The sequence below is a fragment of the Hirundo rustica genome, chromosome 13 (assembly GCF_015227805.2).
Source record: "Hirundo rustica isolate bHirRus1 chromosome 13, bHirRus1.pri.v3, whole genome shotgun sequence".
Taxonomy (NCBI): Eukaryota; Metazoa; Chordata; class Aves; order Passeriformes; family Hirundinidae; genus Hirundo; species Hirundo rustica.
In genome coordinates, this window is record NC_053462.1 from 1,387,769 (window position 1) to 1,401,436 (window position 13,668).

Genomic DNA, 13,668 nt, shown 5'->3' on the forward strand with positions numbered 1-13,668 from the left:
GTCACAGCTGTCCTGGAGAGGAAGGCTGCTTCTGTGGCACGGCAGTGCTGCCTGGGGCTCTCAGTGGGGCCTGGAGGAAGGGACATGTGCGAGTGACTGTGTTCCTTGTGAGCAGCAAGGCTTTCCTGCTTCTGTCCACTGATTAGAATTCGCCCTCTGCCTTCTCCGTCTCTTAGCTTCCCTTCTCTTCCCTTCTCCCATCCTCCCTTCCTCCTTCAGAGTCTGCCATCTCTTGCAGCTTCCTCATCCTCTTCAGCTCAATACTCTTTGACAGCAGCTCTGGAAGAAAGGAACAAGTTTAGGCAGCCCTGTTCCCTTCAGAAAGCTCTGAGGAGCAGGGCTGTGCCCTAGAACACAGTGTTTCCCTGTCAGGGCAGCGTGCTCTCACAGCCTTTAATGGCCCTGACCACCCTCACCTGGGCCCTCCAGCCTCCTCTCCATCAGTGCTGCAGCACCGTTTAAGGCCCGGGCCTCAGACCTTTCCTGAGCTTCAGTGAATCTGTTTCCAGCCCTTTCCTGAACTGAGGATTGTTTGGATTTCCTGGACTGACCTCAGACCTGGTTTGCTATCTTACTTTTGCCTGATGATTCATTAATAGACCTGTTTTTAGCTGCCCGGCTCAAGTGCTGTGGGACTGTATCCTGTTGAGGAGGTTGTTGTCCACACCTCTGCTTCCAGGCTCGTCTGCATTTATGGAAGAGCAGGACCTTGCTGTTTCCTGACACTCCTTTGAGAGCTTAAACTTGGAGTAGCTGTCTCTAAAGTTAGGTATGGATAAAAAAAAAAAGCTGTAAAGCTTAGTTTCGCTCACGGGCCTGGGGCCTGGTTTTACTGCTCTGCTGATGGCTCGATGTCTGTGCTGTGTGTTCTGCCCCTGAGCAGGCGACTGTGAGCTGGCAGGCAGTGGCCACTGCCTCTGTTCCCAGGCTGCAGTGCTAGGGGTGATCCCAAGCAGGACTAAATTCTATTTTGTTTATATCTACAAAAGCTGATGCAGTCAAATAAACCTATTCTGACAGCAGCATTTAATAGCCTCGCTGTCTGCAAAAGCCTGCGTTCCTGTGCTCACTGGCAATAAATGTGTGTTTTCAGCAAGCTGAATTTATTGTCTTGCAACTGGATTTACAGCTCAGCATCTGCTGAGTACCTGTACACCCAGGCTGCTGTAAAAGACAGCGAAGGGGAGACGGGAGGGGGAAATGTTCCATGCTTAAACAGACCCACAGGACAGGAGGCAGCAGCTTCTGTGCACCTCGGTCTCCTGAAGCGGACATACAGGTGCCTCTTCCATGCTGGGGCGAGGAGGGAGGCGGTGAAGGGAGTCCAAGGAGCAGGCAGACATCTCTCCTCCCACAGTGCTCTTGTTTTCTGGAGTGTGGGAGGGACGTGTGTGGGGAGGGATGCTACAAGTGGCAGTGTGTGGAGGAAGGCCTCGTGCCTAGTCCGACAGGCTCCTCATCTTCCTGGTGCTTTTCTCTGTCCTTACAACATCCTCAACCCCTGCCACACTTACACCAGTGAGGAAGGTGCAAATGGCTGTAATGGGGATGTCTTCAGGATGGAGTGTGAGCCTCTGAGGTGCCTTTAGCCCTGGAGTCACTGGCGAGGGTCACTGCATCAAGGCCAGAGGCAGGGTTAATAACAAGAGCCCTGCTTTTGGTTTTTCTCCTCTAATTTTAGGAAAGTTGTGGCCAGGAGGAATTTTGGTGCTCTCTGCCTTGTTTCACTTCTGTCTCCTCTTGTGACTGGTACATTCATGCTTGTTTGTGCCTTTATAGATTAGGTGCTGTCACTGCACACAGTTGCATCCCACCCTGGGGGTGGCTGCATTTTGGTGATTCATACTAGCCCGGAGGACTGCCTTCTTATTCCATCAATTTGAAGGAAAAAGGCACTTGGACTTGTTTACATGATTACTAGAATGCCTGCATTCTAGAAAGCTGTATTTGTAATTAATATCTGTACCAATGGCCTAACAGTTAGTCATCTTTCATTACTGCATGGGCATTCTCTCTTCAGCAGCTGGCAGAGCCTTTCTTGGTGTTGTGGCTAACAGCTAGTGAGGGCAATCAGCTGTTCAGAGAGCTTTTGGGCTCGAGCAGAAGTGGTTTCAGTGTGCTGCACGACAAAGAAGGCATTGCAGGGTTCCTCTCCTTGCTTTGTATCTAAATGGAACTTGCAATGAATGCCTCAGGGAGAATGTTAGAGATCTGCTCTGACAAGCAGCTAAGACAGAGGGTTTGTTCTGGTGCTTTTCCTGGGAGTATCTCCTATCCTTTGGTGGGCAGTGGGTATGGTGAAGACACTAACACTTCTCCAGGCCACAATGTTCTTCAGGACCAGGCTTTCCTGGACCATTCCAGGAGGCAAAGTTAGTGGTAGGTAACTCATTCTCATTTTAATATCAAGGAAAAAGGACTGATTTACTGATCATTTCCCCAAGGGCTTCATCAGGCTCTTGCTTTTTTCCTGCTGGATCCTTTGCCCTGCTCTGAGGTGCACTGCTTGACTCCTCTGTTCCTCCTTCGAATCCACCTTGTCTCTTCCTCCTGCCTCTGCTCTCCCTTCTGTTCTGCTTTCTGTTTTTTCCCCTCACAGCTGTTTGTATTCAGGGCTCTCCTGCTGTGCCAGGCTGCTGGGTTATCCCTGCACGAGTTTCCTACAGCTCTCCCGAGTGTTTGTGTGCCAGCACAGGCACAAATCATATGGATGTGTGGGTGAGAACTAGGGATGGAGCAGCCACCGGCTCCCATGGCATCACAGGCTCTCAGAGCTGGCAGAGGGAAGGCAGGGCCTCTCTCCAGGGACTGCACTGCCTAGGGAAGGGGAAAAGCTCCCTGGGTGCTGGAAGCAGCCTGTCAGCTTGGCAGAGAGAAGGGAGGGTGGAAGCAGGCTGGGAAGGAGGACAGCCAGTGCTGGGCAGGGTGAGGCAGTGTCAGGGGCAATGAGAGAGGGCATGAATGAGAAAACGCCTCCCTTGGAGGGTGGGAGTCTTGTCACATGGAGCCCTGGGCCATTTCCCAGCTCACACGAGCTTCTCCTGTGTATGGCTGACTGCTGCCCACGCCTTGGCAGGGGCTGTGTGCTCTTCTCTCAAGGAATCCTCTCCACAAGATCAGAAGAGTGACACTTGACCTCAGGCCTAGAGCTCTTTGTGTCTCCCCTGTCCCCTTCAGCACTCACCTCTGCCTTCTCAGCTGGCTCCTCCTTTGCATCCCTTTTCCCAACCACTCCTGTGCCTGCCACAGAAATCATGTTCAATTCTCACCCTGGGCTTTGGCTCAGGCTGAGGGAAGCACTTTCTTTGGGCCCCCAAAAACATTTTGGTCCTGGATGTTGTTCTGCTGGAATTTCAGGGGTGCTAAATGGTGAGATGTCTGAGTGAAGGAGCTAGAGGGGATGTGGGAAATAGTTTACTTGGGGCTGCAGTGGAGGGGATGCTGGTCTTGTATGGAGTTTTGAAGAAAATTTGTCATGGGAACAGCCTTGGGTAAAACAAAAAAAGCAAGCACAGCTGGGTAGGGCTGGGTTTGTAACAGGCCTGCTGGTCTCAGATGTGCTGCCATTCTCACCCATCCCCTTGTGTGTGTTTTCCCATCTCTCCCTCTTCTCCACTGAGAGAGAGTGCTTTGGGACAGCAGCCTCCTCTGCCAGCGTGTTTGGCAAACATCTGATACATACTTGGAGCTGAGTAAATTACTGCCACTGTTGTTATTATTGCAGCAAGAGCTCAGGGCCCCTGAGCACGCACAAGACCAGATCATCACAGAAATTGGTGTACAGTGCGTGGTGTAACCACTGAGGGCTCTCCAGCAAAGCCCTGGGCTGGCTGTGCCGGGCAGGAGGGGTCTGGGCTGAGGTGGGCTGGGCTGCAGCGTGTCCTCCTGCCCCCTTGGCCGCTGCGTGGCAGCTCCCATTCCAGCCAGTGGCATCCAGTCCTTCGGTCCTTGTTCCTTGCTTTGCCCCTCTACCTGACAATGTCTGCTGAGTGAATGCATTGTTTGGCCTCAGGGCTGGTGTGACTTGTCCAAGACAGCACAGTAGTCAGGAGTAAACCCGGAGACTTTTGCTGCCCGGTTGTGTGTTTTAAGCGCTCCTCGTGCTCCCCAGGACACTTGGATGCTGTTGGAAGCACAGCAGATGGAGCCAGGCAGCGGGTCCAGCTCCAGGCGCCCGGCAGGGAAAGGGCGAAGCGGCAGCACTAGTGACCTTGTTGATTTATTCATTGGACAGTGCTTAGAAGAAGGGGAGGATTGATTTGCCTGTCAAATACAACACGAAACCATGTGGCCTGCAAGGGGAGGACTAATTGTGCCGCTGACACAAGGGCCAGAACTGACTCACGCAGTCAAGCGCCTTTTTATTATGTTTTCCTGCTAGTCAGCTCTTCTTTTCATCTATCCTATTATCTCGGGCAATTTATTGATGCAAAGTCAAATTTAAGTGGTTATTTTGCCTGTGAAAATGAGGAAAAAATGTCTGAACTAAATACCATGAGGTGTTGGATCAATCTCTGTGTTATGGAACCAGTCTGAAGCCATGCAGCTGGAGGATTCACAGTAACAGAATGCCTTCAAGGGGCCAAGTCCCTTGTTCAAAAAGTGGGCTCTTAATAAGTGCCCCAAAACAGTCAGGTTCTTGATTCTTGAATCCAAGGGATTCTTGAAAGCACCACACTGCCTGCATGCCTTTGAAATCACTGCCAGAGCTGCTTTAAAGGTTAAAAAAAAAAAGAAAACTTTTTGTATGTACAGTGTGATTGCTCTGAGGCTGCTGCTCTTCAAAACAGGCCAGGGCCAAATTTAAATTGGCTGTTTCAGATGCAAGTAGTGGCACTGCTGCAGGAGCTCTCCCAGGCAGCGCAGGTGGGCTCTGCCTGTTCTGCGGGCAGCTCAGGCACTGCTGAGCCCGCCTTAGCGCCGTGCTGGGGTGACGTGTGCCTGGCTGGGTGGCAGCACAGGACAGACACGAGCTGTGCCTCGTGTTGTGTATGACAGCCCCCACTGCCGCTCCCTGAACAGCTGCTCTCCATCTTTGCAAGGAGGATGTGGCACTGTCCTTCCTAAAGAGGCGGATGCAGTGACAGAGGTCAGCCTGCATTTTTCAGTTTGCTGTTCGAGCAGCAGCTTCGCCTGCGCTCCAGCGCCGGGCTTTGGCCCGTTCCCCACGGAGCTGAAGAGATTCCTGTGCACGTGGGATTCCTTCAGACACTCCAGGTTTGGTTGGGCCCTGGGCAGCTCCTGTCAGTGGTTCCTAGCCCGGGCCTTGCTGGCAGGCTTTGAGGGTCAGTGCAGTCGTTTGGAGGATTTCCAACAGCTGCGATGGGTGCTGAGTTGAGCCTGCACCGAGCGCACAGGGAAGAATTCATTGTCTTTACTAATTTGGTTTTGATTCTCCCCTGCTGCTCTGCTAAATGGACCTCAACCCTGATCTTGAAGCAAGTACTTTGCCAGAATTTGCACCCCTACAAGACTTGAATAGCCCCTCCTCTCTTCCAGCCTCTCCTTTCCTTGCAATTTTCGTTCCTCCTCCACAATTTTTTGAAGGCCGTTTATCCTCTAGTTGTAAAACGTGCCTCTCTCTCCCCTGCTTTAGCTTCTCACTGCCCACAGGATGTGAAATGGGATTCTATCCTGCGCTGCAAAACTAATCACTTTTTAATTATGTAGAAGAAAGGAAGTTGTAAAAGCCTTTCAAAGCCCAGAGTCCTCCTGCAAAGCAGAGGCAACGTGAGTTGTCTGTATTGATAGTGAACTGTTACTTTAAACCACACATTCCACCTTCCACCAATGTTTAGTCACGGACAAAAATGCCAACTGAGAGATCCCTGGGCTTTTTTGAAAGCAAAGGGGGATTCATTTGAATGAGAACTGGATTCCTTTCTCTTGGCTCCTCTCATCCCCATGGAGATAAATTAGGGATACTCTGAGCATGAAGGCAACACAGTTGGAAAGCCAGCTGTTCTGCAGAGGGATTTCAGAAAATCTTGTGGATTTGGCAGGGAGGACATCAGTAAAAATGGCCAACTACCTCCCAAAGGGTAAAACTCTTCTGGATCAGAGAAAAGCTGCTTGCAGTTTGTTTTGGTGCTTTCTGTCTCACTTTCGGGCTTTTAGGACTTTAGAGGGAGTAATGAATCAAGGGACTCAACTTACTCTTAAGACTTCCTTTTTGCTGTGATGCTCATGTGAAAAAGCAATGGCAAAGGCCTGTGAGAGCTCCATTAATGTCTCTTATTCATTCTGCTGGTTTATGGGTAGTCACTAAATTGGATGCTTGCTAATAGATGCCATCTTGTGCTTACTTCTCTTATAGCTGTGCCCTGCTGCTTCTCCCTTCATAGTTCCTGTCCAAATCGTCTACAGCAGAGCAATATTCTGCATTCATGTAGCACCTGGCAGTCAAAGATGGGCTTAGGGAGCAGCACTGGAGTCTGCCATGGGACCTTGACCCTTTTCTGTATCCCCCATGAATGTTCCACTGGGCTGAATTATTGAGTCATTCCACAGCTTTTCTCACCCTCAAAAAGAAAAAAAAAAAAAAAAGAAAAAAAGAAAGAAAAAAGAGTTTACAGAGCAATTGCAAGCATTTCTTACAGGTGAGAACACCTTTTTACCTGAGCCATTCAGGAAATTCAAGGGCAGATGGAGAAACAGGTCTGGGATCTCCAGTTGCTGGGTCATGTGTGTCATGGTAGATCACACTCTCTGTGGTGAGGTTGAGGAGCGACTCCAGGCTTGTGTACTTACCTGGATTTCTGTGAGTGGCTGCTCAAAGGGAAATCCTGTGTGACCATGTGCTGATTATTCTCAGCACCCGAGCTGTGACAAAGTTGAAAAAGCTCCAGAAGTACAACTTTCTCACCAGCATCCTGGGGAGGCTGGAGTGAGCAAACCCAGGAATGGGTAAGCCTGAAGGACAGACAGGCCTGGTAAAAAATGACAAGCTGGCTTCTTGAGCTATAGGCATGAGGGTTTGGGGAAAAGGTGAAAGGGGAGCTAGGATGGTGAGGGACACGAAGGAGGAATCTGAAGGTTTCTGTCCCAGCTCTGTACCTACCTCGAAAGACAAACTTGGATCGGTGTGTTCCACCTGCCTTGCCTCAGTTTCCTGTTTTGACCCACGGTCAGCGATTCTCAGCTATCATATGGGTGCAGCTCTGCCTGAGGGGACCGGTATCTGCTGGGTGTCGTGATCCTTGGTGTAAAAGAAAGGCAAAGTTCCCTTTATTGACACTATACTGTAGCACCAGTCAGCAAACAGCTGTGTCCAAGTTTGGAAGCCTTTCTGCTCTCCAAGAGAGGCCCACGATTAAATCCCCATCTGCTATCCCGAGGACAAGAGGGCCCTGGAGTGGAGGCAGTGTCTTTCCCTGGCCGGGCTGTGTGCTGCAAGGCTGTGTGAGCAGTTCAGGTACGTGTTACCAGGGCTGCAGGCCTCACTGCAAGCCTGGGGGTCAGCCAGAGCAGCGATGCATTCAGCTGGCAGGCCGGGCTTCAAATCCTCCGCAGAGCAGCTCATCTCTTGGTCTCGAAAAAGACAAAAGTGAGGAACCTCTTGAAAGAAGGTTGCTGTTTTTCCTGCTGTACTACCACGATGTTTGGACACCGGTTAGAGGAGGCTGGAGTCAAAGCAAGAAACTGTTGAATGAATAAATCGGCTTAGAGGGCTTTGTAGCGATTTATTCCGCGCTTTAGTCCTTTGGGCTTGTGTGCAGCTCATAAACCAGCTTATTATTCTATCATGATTCATAGCTCTGTGGCAGAAGCGGAGGGTGGATGTGCCGCCAGGGAAGACACAGGGGCTAGAGATGGAGCATTTGAAGTGGAGATCAGGCAGAGGTCACCTGGAACGTGGGGGAGAGGGAGAGGCTGTGGCTGCGGCCAGCCCGTGAGCGACAGGGCTGATGGATCGCTGCGCGCGCAATGCGGGCCGTGAGGGAGACCACCCTCCCCCATCGAGGTTTCATTTCGTGGCTGCTCTGTGGCATTCATTTTAGAGATATCTGAGATCTCCCAGCGACAGGAAAGCGCTCTGTACATCTGCTGATGGGGAGCTTACTGATGGGTTACACACAGTCTGTCTTTAGGGAGACTTCAACCCTCCCATCTGTATCCGGTGACTTCTCTGTCCTACTCCACTGCTCACAACAGCCATTTCAGCCTTTCCTCTTATCAGTGGCAGAGTTTCTTATTGGGAAGTTCTGCTGTGGCATGCACCAAGGCACCTCAGCAGTCCCTCATGCTCCCCTTAGCATGTACGAGATGATGTCCTACTTAGAGTGCTGCACAGCAGGCTTCTGCATGTTGGGGGGCCCTCTGTCACTGGAGATTAATGCTGCAGACAGGAATTGGCTTGAGATGGGGCGTCAAGATGTCCCGGCCCATTATCTGTGTGTCTGATCTAATCTGTCAGTCAGTCTCCCTGGCAAGGCAGTGACAGCGTGCACCAGGCTGCTTAGCCAGATGCTGTGGTATATTTGGTGTTTCAGAGCTGTCAAGGAAAAAAGGAGAAGCCCTGGCCTTTAGCACCTCCCTTTGCTTTTCCAGCACGAGGCTGAATTGCGTCTGAAGGGCTGGTGCACAGCTCTGCATTTAGAGGACGAGCAGGTGGGCTTTATTCTCTGTGCCCGGGTCGCAGGAGCCTGAAACATGCTGTCCACACAGAGTCCCTGTGCTCGGTGATGTCCTTTATGTCCCAGACACCTCCTGAGCAAAGTCAGAGCCTGACAGCTGCTGGTGCAGCTGTGGACGTGGTTTCTCAGCCATGACCTTGGGAATCCTTCTTTGCACGTCCTTCTCCCTAGAATCACAGTGGGACTGGTCTTGTTTGCTTTCCCTTTGGCCAGTTGCAGGGGTTATTGTGATCAGGAACTTGCCTGCCGTGGCCCAAGGCACAGGGGTGTTTGAGAACAGCCCTTCTCAGGGTGTTCACAGAGATGCTGTCCTGGAATTCCTCAAAAACAATTCTGATGGAAGATTGAGCCTCCAGCAGTGCATTACTCCATCATACAGGGCAACGAGGTTCTGTTCCCTGTGTGTATTGCTGGAGTCGGGGTTCATCCCATCCAAGCTGAGGAATGCAGACAGACAGCTCTGGGTGTGGCTGCTGGTATCACAGTCACTGCTCTCAGGGAGAGGGAGAAATCGGCTCATCTGGGGCCACTTGCCTTGTGGCCATGCTCTCCAACCTGCTGGCTGTGAAATGAGCTTGGGGTGGCTTTTCTCTGCTGCTGCCTTGGGTGTCGAAGGTGATAGAGGTAAATGCAGTCTCTGACCCTAGACAGGAGTTCTCTCTGAAGTGTACCAAGAGGCAAATCATTCATCATGACACTGTGGCTCTTTGTTGTAGCTCCTGGTGCAACGTGGTGACGGTGGGCAGCCTTGGGAAGGTTTGTGCAGGTAGTTTTGGTGTACAGGTGTGTTCGAGGGTGCTTTGCTTGCCTTAGCCTAAATAAGAGCACTCCTCCAGCCAAGTGCTCCTTCTCCTGCAGTGGTAAATAGCAGGTGCTTGAGGATGAGTGTAGGGACAGGATAAGCATGTAGTGACACTTCTTAATATATTGTCTCCATCTCCAGAGATTTGACATTCTTAGCCAAATGCCATTTCCTGTAATCAGTAGCTCTAGGTGGGGATTTCTCCCTTGAATTTGTTCAGTCGCTCTTTCAGCTTACAAGAATTTATAGCATCCAGCCCCCTGAAACACAGGGTTCCACTGCTCAAATCCTGTTGGTGTCCAAAGTACAAGATTTTGTGTTGGCTTCGCTAGTAAAACAAACCTAATAACTCAAAGAGCTGGAGGTCCCTGGGCAGATATCATTGATGCTTCTGAAAACTGAATGGCTTTCTATGCAAGTGTGAGTCAGCAGAGTGTTGCTTGTAGCTTAGAAATACTTTCAAGGCTTCTGGCACAAATATTATCTTCTGAAAACCGGGCTCTGGTTTGTATCTACGTGGGCTCTGGGACTCTGGCAGTTCCCAGAAGATGAATCTGCAGACAGGCATTTCTCAGTCAGCTGGGAACCGGACAAGAAAGGAGAACCAGTCCATTTCCTCTTCCCCTCAGGTTACACTCGCTGCCTTGTGCCAGGTACGAGCTGTAGGTGTGAGGGACCGGCCGTGTCTGACCGTCTCCACCGCCTGTGCAGAGCTGCAGCAATGCTGGTGCAGAAAAATCCCATTTTCATTGTGTGGTTGACACCTTTGCCTGAAGCTGAGGGGAGCACCGCAGCCTTTTAGCTGGGGAGGGACTCACACGGGAGAACCTGGTAACAGGACAACAAGGGAGAGCACAGAGCGATTTGGCTGTGAGAAGTGGGAACGAAGGCACTGCTGATACCACAGGAGCTCTCAGCACGCTCATCAATCCCTCTGACCCAATACCGAACTGAAGAGAGTGCATTTGCATTTCAAAGAGAGGGAGGGAGGTGTGCAGAACGAGGCAGAGCCTTCATTTGGTGATCCTTGGGTAGGTTAAAGAGGCCAGAGCTGCCTCATCTCCCGTGCTTCAGTCACATGTGCAAAGCACGGGACTGTGCTTTCAGAAGTGCTTGGGATCAAGAGGTCCCCATCAGGAAGACAACTCCAATTCAGGGTGCACATGGATTGATGTCACTTTGTCAGAGCTGCACCTGCTTATGCCAGCTCTGAGGGTGGCTGAGGGCCAGGCAGCACTTGGGTAATCAGATGGGAAATAAGGAAGTGACTTTGATTAAAGCTGAGAGACAACATGGGGAACAGTGGGAGGACCCACTCTGAGCCACTGGAAGGGAAATCTGCTGGGAAAAAAAAATGATGGGGAAGGATTTCTGGTGTTTGAATGGGTGAAATAATAAGATAAGAAAGGCACAGAGAAGGTTGCAAGTGTTTTGGAGATATGATTGTTTGGGACAGCAGGAAAACAGCCAAATTCTCCTGTCAACATGGTTCAGACCCACTGTGGGCGAGTGGCACGGCAGTTTTTGGAAGAAATGACAAAATACTAAACCCCAAAGATTTTTTCCTAGCAGAGAGCCCCTCTCCTTGGGAATAAATGAGGGGTGGGGTCCTGGCATGTGCTGTTGGGTGTGTAAGGTGCTCCTCAGCCCAGAGCTCGCGGTTTGGCCCTGTGCTGTGCACAGCTTGTGCTGGGTTATTGCTCCCTCTGGGGACACACAGGGGACAGTGACATGGCTGCAGGGGTGGAGGCACTGGGAATCACCTGGGAATGCTTCTGGGGCCATGAAAGCTCCGAGCCTGTGAATTTCTTTCTCAGAACACCTTCTTAGCTATAAATTTGTCTGGCCCCAAACAAGTTGGCTTTGTTGTTTTAGTGAAGCTTTGTAGCCAAAATGTGTCGAAGATGGCAGGTGTGCAGTGGGTGAAGGAGGAAACTGGCTGAACAGTCACCAAAGCTTCCTCTGAGCGCACCTAACAAGGTGGGACTCGTTAGAGCCCTTGTTTTGGGAGGAGAGATGGGGCTGTGGAGCTCTGGGGAGGCACCGCCGGCGTTAAAGCCCGGCACAAACCGTTTGAGACCCTGTTTGATTGAGTCACTCTGAAGGGAGGTAGAGGCTGTCACACATACCCACTGTAATGAGTATGAACAAACCCAGAACAGCTGGCTGGAGCATATGGAGCATCCAGAAGGGAAAAAAGCTGAAATAATTCCCTTTTCTCTGCTCTTTGCTTACCCTGGCCCTGATTCAGGAGCACGCTGGGGACTGTGCTCATCTTTAGGCCTGCACTTTAGATCCCAATGATTTCCCTTTCAGTTTTACTATCCACTTAATGAGTTCTCTGGGCAGATAAGCACCTGTCTGAGTGCAGCTGGGGTGCAGCATTTTTAATCACAGATTCCATAAGGAATCTGGCTTCCCCATAACCAGCTGTGGAGTCAGGTGGGAGTCCAGCCTGCACCCTGCTCCTGGGTAGGAATTGGCTCTGGAGATGGGCCTTGGTAAAGAAGCAAGGAAGAAACACAGGAATGAATTCCTCTTGCCACTCACAGTTAGCTAATGGTCCACTTTCTGGGCTCTGATGTTTTTTGCTTTTCCTTTGTGTTGATCAGGTTTTTGATTTTGGAACTGAATGGTTTCCTTCATCTGTACACTGCACATGTGGTAATAACTGCTCCAGGAGGCTCAGAGGTGGCAGGTCTGCTTCAGAGAGTTTGGTAAATCTTTTTCACTCTTTTTCCATGGTTTTTTTTTCATCTCCATCAGGAGGGACAGAAGGGCACAAGCAGATAATTGTTCCCCATTGCCAGTATTTCTGTAGCAGAGCAGTGACAGAAGGACAGAATAGTGCCATAAGCAACATATATGTGTGTATGAAACTGGAAATGTGATCTCACCCATCATTTCTGGCTTTGGTGCCCAATAGAGGATAATTATCAGCTGCTCTTGCACAGAATGCACTGGTGAAATCGGGGAGAGTCTGTCAGAAACCAGTAAGAGGAGCAGAGGGATTCACAGGAAAGTTGCTTACTCCTTGTTGAAAATCCCTGTGTGTATGTGCACAAAAGCACGTGTGTATGGCTTTTGCACTTGCCTCAGCATTTTTGGGTGGGCTGTGAAGCAAATTTCCTAAGCAGTGTCTGCACCTCCTGCTAAGCTGAAGCTGGCCTGAACATTTGTTATGTTAGTAAAATGCATCTTTGTGGTACCCTTTAAGCAACTGCCTCATTTTAGATAAAAATCTGTTTGTGATTTTTTAGGGCTCTCGCAATTTATTGGTTCCTCTGATATCTTAAACCTATTAGTTCTCTATCCATCCACAGAATCTTCTGGAGAAACAGAATTGACAAGACCTGAATGTCTAATAAAAAAAAAAAAACCCTGAGCAGAAATGAAGACAACCAAATAAAGTTTAAAAAATCAGCAAAACAAAAGCTGGCCTGAGGGTTTCAGGCTCTACTTTGTAGGGCATAAGAAGCAGGTGTAAAAGTAGAGCTGTTTTTACCTCTGCACATCCCTTTTATTGGGAGCATCCCTGAGCACTCCAGCTCCCGGTGGAGGGACTGGGATTGTAACCTGGAAGCAGCTTGTGAGTGCTTGGGCAGCGCTCACAGCCTGAACTGAGTCAGAGCAGCTGCATCTTTGGTCATTCTTAGCACAAAGTGCTGCAGTTTGGGATCCCGTGGCCCCCAGCTCTCCTTTGGCTGCTGTTGAGCAAAGGCCAAGGAGAACCTGGAACAGGAAAGAATTTTTCAGCAAAAGCCAGCACTGACATTACAACACATTTCTCGGCTCACAGGCAGAAGCAAAGCCTCGCTATTACCTGCTATTCTCAAAGGTGCATTTCATCTCTATTCAAATAGTCATTCGACACCGGATTTTTAAATACAGTCTCCAGAAGGCTTTAATGTTAACATTCAAAAGATAATGAAAACAGGCAAACAGACAAATCATGATGCCCAGTGCTCTGCTTCCTCATTGATAAAACATGAGAGCGGCTCCCCCCCCGCCAGACTTTGCCTTTCCAGACTGCTAGTCATTTATGGTTTTATTTATGAAAAGAAGAAAAAATGAGTTTCCATCACAGCCCCTAAGCATAATAGAAAGGGAGAGCTTTCATGCATTCTGCATGGGGCTGTGCTGTCAGGCTGTGCAAATGGGTAATAACACGATTTCTGTCGTTACAGCCCAAAACCTGCCTTCCAGCTCGATCCCAGAGCTCAAAAATAA

General features: G+C 50.0%; 1 long non-coding RNA gene across 1 annotated transcript; it reads left to right on the forward strand.

Annotated features, from left to right (window-relative positions):
- Positions 1-559: 559 nt before the first annotated feature.
- LOC120758842 (uncharacterized) lies at positions 560-13,088 on the forward strand. The gene is made up of 3 exons (XR_005703026.2): positions 560-769; positions 12,051-12,155; positions 12,762-13,088. It is a non-coding gene; the product is annotated as an uncharacterized LOC120758842 (long non-coding RNA).
- Positions 13,089-13,668: the final 580 nt, after the last annotated feature.